Consider the following 10,958-nt stretch of genomic DNA (forward strand, 5'->3'; position numbering starts at 1 on the left):
CTTAACATAGTGATTCCTGTAGCTTGCATTGCAGCTGGTACTGCACCTCAGTGCTCACCGGTGAAGTGACAATGGTCCGTGTTTTAGATACTACTTTCCTTAAACAGTTTCCTTCAAATATGGTAGATCTTCTTCGTGGCTTAAGGCCATTTTTTATTTTGTAATAAACAGACAGTTGCACAGTCTCAGGAATTACATACAGCTGTTCAGCGAACCATTTTATGCCATAGGTGGCAATGTACAATTTGAACTCGGAATATTCCTGGTCACAGGTACAGTGTAAGTAGTAAGTAATAGTGAATGGTTTATGCAAATGTACCTGATGGGAATAGGACCACAGTAAATACTACGAGTGCAATTACAATTAGTTCCAAGATGCAGCCGTGTCAGCATAAACTACAAATGGCACTTTAAGATTGTTGGCGAACTTCCCAGGTTTTACAAACTGGTTACTTCCATTCGGTGACTAGTTGAAGCTGAGCACAGTAATGCTATTACATGTGGACCTTGACTAAATTGGGATGTAATAGAAAAAGTAATTATCTAAATTTTTATACAACATTAATAGATTCACATGTCTGCCCGCATCTCGTGGTCGTGCGGTAGCTTTCTCGCTTTCCAAGCCCGGGTTCGATTCCCGGCGGGGTCAGGGATTTTCTCTGCCTCGTGATGGCTGGGTGTTGTGTGCTGTCCTTAGGTTGGTTAGGTTTAAGTAGTTCTAAGTTCTAGGGGACTGATGACCATAGATGTTAAGTCCCATAGTGCTCAGAGCCATTTGAACCATTTTTTGATTCACATGTCTCTCATGGCGATGATTTGTAATATACGGTGGTAAAGCTCTAAATACTTTGTGTTCTTTCTTGTCTTCCGCAGCCATTCATTCATCATCATAAATTTGGATGCCACAGACGTTTTCTCAGATATCTTTTTTCCGCTTTTCAAAACCACGTATACGCTTCAGCTCTTCGGGGAGTGGTATGTTGTTAAAGTTTAATTTGTTTTAATGTCACCAATATTTAGACTCACCATATGCAAGATAATTTACAGGATATAAACCTGCCAGAATAGACCATTTGAAGCAACCATTATCCCTTGACGAGATGTTTATTATGAACCGGGCTGGTCCCCACGTCCCGCCTCAGTTACACACCTCGCGGACATTTGAAAAATGTTCGCACTATTCCATGGTTTACACTAGACCCCTGGGGTAAACTCATTCCTTCTCCGGGGTGGGGGGAGGGGGGGGGGTACGGGGTGGCGGCAGGAAGGGCATCCGGCCGCCCCTTAAATTAACCATGCCAAATCCGACTCAACCATGCCGATCCTGCGCAAAAATGCAGGACAAAGACACTGGCGAAAGAAGAAGTCTAGGCCCTTTTGTGTATTGTTCTGCAGAGATGCTTTTAATTTTATTATCGTTACCAGGCAGTAGGATCATTTTCCTTCAACCGAAAAACATAATCCCTCGTTTGAGAAGCTGCAAGTGTTTTAACAACTTATGAATGACATTAGCTGAGTACCAATTGTCACTAAGTTCGGACGACATTAAACTCACTCGCTTGGTTTTGGAGTACACTCGCTTTTTTTTAACTAATTTGGGGAAGCGAAAGTTGCACACAAGCGAAAAACTGATCTTAATCTTAATTCGATCAAATTCATTCTCAAAAATGTGAAAACATTCATTTAGGCTATGTCTAGGTTCATTAAAAGCAAGTCTATTATCTGTAACGCTTGCACATTTACGGCTTCTAAAGGCGAGTCAACAGGAACTCAACGACGGTCATCTAATGTGTTTGGTGCTACATCACCTATTCTCACTAATAAAATTAAAGTTTAAAATTTGACGATGCTGTTCAGCCTTCCAAGAGACTTCTCCATCAGCAGCCTTTTTGTTCTTCACATTTGGAGTACACTCGCTTTTTTTTAACTAATTTGGGGAAGCGAAAGTTGCACACAAGCGAAAAACTGATCTTAATCTTAATTCGATCAAATTCATTCTCAAAAATGTGAAAACATTCATTTAGGCTATGTCTAGGTTCATTAAAAGCAAGTCTATTATCTGTAACGCTTGCACATTTACGGCTTCTAAAGGCGAGTCAACAGGAACTCAACGACGGTCATCTAATGTGTTTGGTGCTACATCACCTATTCTCACTAATAAAATTAAAGTTTAAAATTTGACGATGCTGTTCAGCCTTCCAAGAGACTTCTCCATCAGCAGCCTTTTTGTTCTTCACATTTTTCGATCAGTTATTATTTACTGCAGACGTTCCGCTGCTCGTCGATCGACAGATTGTGTTTTCTAACAGTTATTGCTACTTGCATATTCTAGAACATTGAAAGAGAAAAAGCATACCTTAGGAAACACAATGCATTTGCATAAATTGATACGGTCATAAACAAGCAGAAGAATCAGTATGTGGAAGATGTTACAGATAAATTTATTTCGAAGGCCTGCCACACGTCTTGAATTTTCCTCATAATTGGGTATTTTGTGAATCGTGAAAGCGGTTCATAACCCACTGTTCCGATCAGTTACATTATGGACAGCAGCCACGACAAGTTCTGCAAGAGTGAGCCAGCCGGTGTGGCCGAGCGGTTCTAGGCGCCACACAGTCCGGAAGCGCGCTGCTGCTACGGTCGCAGGTTCGAATCCTGCCTCGGGAATGGAAATGTGTGATGTCCTTAGGTTCGGTAGGTTTAAGAAGTTCTAAGTTCTAGGGGACTGATGACCACAGATGTTAAGTCCCATAGTGCTCAGAGCCATTTGAACCATTTGCAAGAGTGAATAAAAGAAAAAAAGGCATACCAGAGTTACCAGAAATTAATCAATAGGTGGAAAAATACAAAATTTCAGAAATAAATTTTCACTCTGCAGTGGTGTGTGCACTGGAAGTAGAGCTGTGTCGTCAGTTGCGGTTGGGTGGCTCAGTTGGTGGAGTCGCCCTTCGGCAATCTAACGGCACGGGCGTCTTGTGCACATTCCCGCTGCGCAGATCGCTCACAGTTCTTCACATGATTTTGCCGTCTTGGAACGCCATACTTTCATCGAAACAGAATGGCTTATGTCAACAGAAAATCGACACTGAAGATCAGCTTCCGACTGAATATGCTCGACCAAAAGCACTTGAAATCGAACAGTTCGAGCCGTGGCGGCATGGCACTACGTTGGCGCCACTAGCTACTTGGTTTCCGATTTCGATCCGATCGTATAAAGCTAAGGTGCCTGGGCGAGGCATGTGTTGGTTTGGTGAGCCCTGGCACTGACAGCTAGAGGGCACGTGGCTGACAAGTTGTTGCTATTGGCGGACTCCAGCTGCCCGGTATGGGCCTCGAGAAGCCGGGAGTGGCTAAAGCAGTCGGAGGCAGGCCGTCGTATGCAACCTGGTGAGCAAGTTCCCGGCCTATACTTTTACGGTACCTTGAAGACCACCTTTTTGAATTTGAGGCAATAATACTCCAGATTGGAATCCTGGAAATCACGGCTCCTTCACAGCTGGCTGGAGGTAAATGTTGTTTTTTTATTTTATGATTAATTGCTATTGTAAGGCCACGTCTGTGTTAATGAGGAATCGGACGTGTTGTATTAATGCGCTTCGGAGTGATTGTGTGTATGATCATCAGACAATGTAACTCATGGTAATTTGTTGCTCCAGGCCATATTCTCTGTTATAAATTGACTTGATGAAATTAAATTTGTAACATGATCTATGTCGGAAGCAAGGCACCCTCTGTAGGTGAGAATGCCCTAGTCACTTCATTAGCAGGCGCTGATATTTCGTCTTGTAACTTAGAAGTAATTTTAAGGAGTGTTAAGCTTGTAACTTGTATGTGTAGCCGCGTCCACAATAAGTTAAAATTTCCTACATCTTAGACATTCTAGTCTGTAGCGTTATTTGGGCAAATTACTGTTTATTTCTGATGTATTGGCAGTGTAGCTTTGGCAGCGGACGATTCTCTCTTGATCCCTGGCCCTGGAGCAGAGATGTGTTTTCTTTCTGCCGCAGCGGCGCTTCCGTTGTCACACGCTAATTGGGTTGTCCTGAAATCTTGTGCCTCTACCAGCCACCTCGTGTTGGCTCAAGTTAAGAAGAGTTTATCATTTGATAAGTGCCACGTCGGATTGCCGCCAATTCATGAGGAGATATTAATCTATCGTATTTGGTAAATTCAGTACGCTCATGAGGTTTGAAGCGTGTTCTGCAAGCCCGAAGTTCCTCCTCACTATACCTGCTCTTTAACTACTCGTTTAAACATTGCACCCTTATTGCTACGTCTAGAGCGTTTTAAGTTTTAAGGCCTTTTGCTTATGCCAGATTATCCTCAGGCGTCCTCTGCCGGAAGAGTTAACCATAAGCTCAAAAGTCGGACTTGATTATATACCACAATAAGTCCCTGAGAAAATGAGATACTAACCTTGGCTCAACGTTGCATTGAATTATGTTCAACATGATGTATCCATAGCTGCTCTTGCCGCCCTTTTGTTGTCGTACTCCCTCGATTCTCCACTATCTAATTTGTGGAATATTAATAATGTTTTGCCCGCATCTATGACTCCTGATACCGTCAAAGAAAATTGGCAGTGGGTTAGGAACAATATCCAATAAGCCCATCGTCGACAAGCAAACACTATAACCAGCGAAGACGTCCCTTTCGGGGCAAGATAGAGGATAAAAACTTTGTTAGAAACTATTCTGGGGGAGCCCACAGTGGCGTTGGACTTGGAAGATTCACCTCCCGCTTTATCGGTTCGTGTTCCATCGTTAAGGTTATGGGCCCAGTTAATTTGCTGGCCATGGGTTTAGCCAACGGCAAGACCCTCAGAGTCCACCTCAAATTAAGCCGGTCTGTTGACCTCTCGCCCTTTTTCAGGGGCCTGGGGAGGATAATTGGTTTAATGGGGGTGGGGGGGATTGAGCTGTGGCGGTTTTCATTTTGGGGGCATGGCACTCCACTGGCACCACTAATTACTCGGGTTGCCGACATCAATCCAATCATGTGGCTGGATCTAGGGTTCACCGATGAAGATTTATTGTAACGGTCTTGTTGGAATCCTCCTGTCTATAGTGAACAGTGTGGTGTACGTGGAACAAATTAACAAAGAAGTATGTGACAGAACCTATGTTCTATGTGCAACCAGATGTGGTCTTAAATTCTGTCACTCTGACCGATACGTCTATGACGTAACTGTGGAACATGAGTGTCTTAGACAGCGGATCATCTGTGTACTTGAACCCCCTTCGAGGTGCCTTCAGAGTTGGTGGTATGGGCATTCTGCCCACAAGGGAAAGACATTACTTATACAGCTGAAAAGTGCATGCACCCGCTTCTGAATGGAGTATAGAGCTAACACGTGCCGTCCTATGTATGTGTTAGCGGATGCTGCGCCTCTATAATTTATGATGGCATGCTCGGGATGTGGCCAAGAAGGACACTTCCGTTCTAGCAGGATGCAATGCAGAACCACACAGTTGCCATCTGGAGACCAGTGGACCACGATCGCTTTTACAGTGCTCCCATCTGTCAAGGTCTCCAAAATGACCTCCGACCGCGATCCGCGCTGGCTCCTACTACTGAACCATCGCCGTCTCCAATAGCGTCTCAGGAACGACGCCTACGGCCTTGCCTCTTCCTCCATAGCCTGTCTTGCCCCGTGGTGAGCGATCTCTGATGCAGGGGATGGCCCTCGATTCTATGGTTGTATAGACAGATACTTTTGTGCCTGACCATCAGCATCGACAGACGTCTTCGGATACTGAAGATCACTCGCACAAACAGAGGTCGGAAACGTCGAATCAGCCCGTATAACACTTGCAGGACACAATGTCAAGACTATGAGGATCAAATCTACCAAGATGATCTCCGAAGGGACGATTCTGTGATGAAAGCACCAACCTGCTCACTCTCTGAGGTAAAACCATCATCGCACGCACCAGGCGCTATATCTATGGAAGTTGAAGAACACCTGAGCCAGCACTGCTCTTCCACTGCAGACATAACAAAGCCTTCGGACTCGACAGGAACTCCGTTGGAAGGACACCATCGACTCAATTTTGCAAGGTCTGATGATGTGGAAGACGAAACAACCATCGTTGTGGCAGCAGCCATGCTGCTGCTCCAACCCACGACTGCTAATCGAGAGGGATAATGGATGGGGATTTTCCGCTTGCTGGGACGACATTTCTATTCGCTACCGCTCTTCCTGCCTCAATAAACGTAGTCACAATTCCGCTACAAGCTTACGGAACAGGCTCAATCAATATGTCACTACCATTGGAACCCCTGTCGAACTACAACTGCTCTCTCTAGCGACGTTTTCGACTATCTATGGGTTTGTTTCTTATTTCACGCTGTGTGCTGACAGTGGCAGTGGGACGGCTTCTAATCGTAATAGAAGGCATTGAGGTAGACGTAGCGGCTCACCTGCCGTCGGCCAGGGGTCTTGCTGTGACCTTCTATGATGTCCGAATCGTCAGTGCTTGCGTTACTTCTGGCATGGTCAAGCGAAGGGAACAGTCACGATTCTATTCATTGGAGATCGCTCCATTGCTTGTGGGCAGTTCCTAACATCTTATTCCTGGCGGCGACTTCAATTGTGTGTTATCCCAGAAGGACGAACATCATCATTTTACCACATGCCAGGAGCTCTAGCTGCTAGTGCATGAACTGAATCTCACCGATACTTGAGAGCGTGTGCGTGGTGACCGGCCTGGATGATGTTCGTCACCAACCATTCAGTGAGTTGTCTTGAGAGTGTGTTGTTGTTGTTGTGGTCTTCAGTCTCAACACTGGTTTGATGCAGCTCTCCATGCTACTCTATCCTGTGCAAGCTTCTTCATCTCCCAGTACCTACTGCAACCCACATCCTTCTGAATCTGCTTAGTGTATTCATATCTTGGTCTCCCTCTACGGTTTTTACCCTCCACACTGCCCTCCAGTACTAAATTGGTGATCCCTTGATGCCTCAGAACATGTCCTACCACCCGATCCCTTCTTCTAGTTGTGATACGAACTCCTCTTCTCCCCAATTCTATTCAATACCTCCTCATTAGTTATGTGATCTACCCATCTAATCTTCAGTATTCTTCTACAGCACCACATTTCGAAAGCTTCTATTCTCTTCTTGTCCAAACTATTTATCGTCCATGTTTCACTTCCATGCATGGCTACACTTCATACCAATACTTTCAGAATCGACTTCCTTACACTTAAATCTATACTCGATGTTAACAAATTTTTCTTCTTCAGAAACGCTTTCGTTGCCATTGATAGTCTACATTTTATATCATCTCTACTTCGACCATCATCAGTTATTTTTATCCCCAAATAGCAAACCTCCTTTACTACTTTAAGTGTCTCATTTCCTAATCTAATTCCCTCAGCATCACCCGATTTAATTCGACTACATTACATCATCCACGTTTTGCTTTTCTTGATGTTGAAGACACTGTCCATTCGTTCAACTGCTCTTCAAAGTCCTTTTCTGTCTCTGACAGAGTAAAGCTGCATGTCCTCTGGAAAAATTACGGCTGTAGTTTCCCCTTGCTTTGAGCCGTTCGCAGCACCAGCACAGCAAGGCAGTTTTGGTTAATGTTACAAGGCCAGATCAGTCAATCAGACTTTTGCCCCTGCAACTACTGAAAAGGCTGCTGCCCCTCTTCAGGAACCACACCTATGTCTGGCCTCACAACAGATGTCCCTTCGTTGTGGTTGCACCTATGGTACGGCTATCTGTATCGCTGAGGCACGCAAGCCTCCCCACCAACGGCAGGGTACATGGTTCATGGGGACCGTGTGTATGTTTCCCAAAAACTGGTAACTGCCACACTTGACGCTTAGTTGTGGGCTACGGCCCTCTCCGACTAATTCGCCTAGAGCTGCACTGTCTCCCTCCAGCGGTAGAAGGCGTAGCGCGGTTGAGGCCAATGGAAGCTGAATATCGCCCAAGCGGAGGATCCGGAATGCAGGCAGGTCGTAGAGATGACGTGGAACAATTGTGTGAGACTTCTGGCATATCCTTCCACATTCTTGTGGTGGTTCCACTGCACGAAGCCTCCTTTACGTCCTTCGATGACGAATTACGCTCTCGACAAAATTCTGTGTCAATGACATATCAAGAAATATTATTTCACAGTTCTCTGCGAACCCTCAGGCCACGTCTGTCACATCAGAAACTTTCAGACTGAAAATATTTTGCATTTTCTCAACTCGCAAGGTCACTGCGAGTTGTATAGGCCTACCTTTGCATAGAATTAGTTAGCTTGATAGGGATGATTCTCAGAGTTACAGTACCACGGGCTACTGAGATTCACGCGCGTCTCGTGGCGAACTGTGAGTATCGTGCGTAAAAACACAACGCTATAGCGTGTATTCTCTAGTTTGGTGTGATCGGGGGCCGGGGTGGAAGATGTTATGGAGTTTATGTGTACTTATTTCCTAGGTTAGCATTGCCAGTTTAGTGGTGGAGGATTTCACAGAATCTTTCATCATTTGAAACCGTGTCTTTCCTGTAGAGATGTTTTCTTTGTGTGTTTGTAAAGACAGTAGATTTCGATGCACGTAACAGCATAGATTTGCTACCAAAGCATCCGAATTGGGTAGGGATTTCAAATTCGTCGTACTCCATACCAATGGTAGCTATTCAGTGAATTTCGACATATGAGTCGCTCATTTCCAAAACGTCCTTTATCCAATTTTTGTGGAAACTGAGTTACTGTTACCATAGCTTTCATCAAAATTTTTACATCATATTAAGCTACGGTTTTCGTTTAAAACACCCTTGAAACCATTAGAATTTAATAATAAAATCCTGAAATATGCCTATTTAGTTTCAGAATGTCCTTTATCAAATCCAACATTGCCGACTCATCTACCGTTAATTTTTGTAACTAAACGACCTACATCCTTTGCCTTTTTCTAAGTAGCGTGTAATATTTTTTTTCAAAATTGAGTCTTACACATAGTCCAACTACGAACGGCCGCGCGGAAATGGCAGCGTGGTTTGAGGCATCACGTCACGGACTGCGCGGCCCCTCCCGCCGGAGGTTCGACTCCTCCCTCGACATGAGTGTGTGTGAGTGTGTGTGTGTGTGTGTGTGTGTGTGTGTGTGTGTGTGGTGTTATTGTTAGCATTAGTTAGTTTAAGTTAGTTTAATTAGTTTAATTTGTGTGTAAGTCTAGGGACTGATGACTTTAGCAATTTGGTCCCTTAGGAATTCACACATATTTGAACATTTGAACAATTACCAACTATTTTAAGGAAAGGGTAATTTAAAATAATTATGCAGAGTATTTTTCCAGTGAAACGTGTCGTGGTAGAACTGGCAGTCAGCTGAAGCTAAGTTTCGTTTACTGTTGACGATAGCTTATGTTTTTTGTATATTGTAATGTTGGTGCTTGTTTTGTGTGTTCACCATGGCGTTTTTGCTAGTTTTCATTGCCAAACTTCTTACCACTAATTGAAATTAGGCTATTTTTAAGAGTTCTTCTGCGTTTAAAGTGAGCATCTTTTTTTAAAAGTGTACTGTACAGGCAGTGCTATAGGCCTACAAGTTGATAGACTTTGTTGTTAAGCAATGGAAGAACTACAACCTCAAAGTACTGAACAACAGGTTATGAAGGGACCGAAAATAACTCCATGCCAGAAGAACAAAGGAAGGAAACGTATAAAGGATCCAGATAAATGAAAAAAGATAATAGAGAAGCGGAATCTCTACGCGTCAAAGACTTTGCCAAGACTATCTCAGTGCCTTAATTCTCATCAAATTATTAAGTGTAATCGGCTTAAAATGCAAGATGTTAGTAAGTTTCATGGACGCTTTTATTCTTCTAAGAATAAAATTGATTAGGATAACTATATACTTAAATACACTGTGAGTGAAACACCTAAACGGAGGAGAACTAATGAAGATGAACGGAAACAAATCACTGTAAACTGGAATCGCTATCTAATACCACATACCAAATCTTCTTTGGTTCGGGTATGTAAGAAATCCTTTTGTGGCATACTTGGTGTTAGTGAGAAAAGAGCTCTACGAGTTTGTGAGAAACATTTCCACTCTCTAGCTGTAGAGAACAGAGGAGAAGACCATATGTCTAAGCTGTTTGAGGCTAAAAGGCATTCTGTAAAGTCTGTCATAGAGAGCCTCTGCCAACTTAAAAAACATTATTGCAGAAACACCAGAATTAAAAGACGGTACTATTCGAGCCATCTTTCAATAAGTACATTTCACAAGGCTTACAATTCAAGAGTAGAAAGTGATTTTCAAGTTCCATATTCATATTTTTCTGAAATATTTGTCAAAGATTATAACTTAAGCTTTGGCTCTCCTGCTGTTGACAAGTGCTCCAAATGCATCCAGTTTCAGTTGAAATTAGACAGCTGGGACAAATCGGTTGAAATTTATTTCAATCTCCACAGGAAGAGGGCAGAAGCATTCTTTAATTTACTGGAAACTGAAAATGAAAATGAAATAAACCTATCCTTTGACTGCCAAAAGAATTTGGTTTTACCTAAAATCCCTCACCAGGCAGCTTACTATGGTCGATAGTTAAATAAATATAATTTTACTGTCTGCCAAGGTACATCTAAAGATAAGCAGACAAAAGAAGGTGTTTTTATATATCACTGGATCGAATCGGACTTCAAAAAAGGTTGGAATGAAATTGCTTCAGCAATCATTCATAGGCTACAAAATACTTGGTTGGAAGGAGTGACCACTGTATGGCATTTTGCGGATGGTTGTGGAGGACAAAAGCGGAACAGTTCAATGATGAGTATGCTTCAACACTGGTTGGTAAATGAAGCACCGCCACGTATTACATTGTTTTAATATTCCCTGTACCAGGTCATTCGTATATGCCGCCTGATCGTGTATTTGGCAGATCTGAGAAGGAAATTAAAAATTATGACACTGTTATTAAGCCTGAGAAATACGTTGAAATCTTCGGGGAATGTG

This window comes from Schistocerca nitens, chromosome 2 (genome assembly GCF_023898315.1).
Source record: "Schistocerca nitens isolate TAMUIC-IGC-003100 chromosome 2, iqSchNite1.1, whole genome shotgun sequence".
Taxonomy (NCBI): domain Eukaryota; kingdom Metazoa; phylum Arthropoda; class Insecta; order Orthoptera; family Acrididae; genus Schistocerca; species Schistocerca nitens.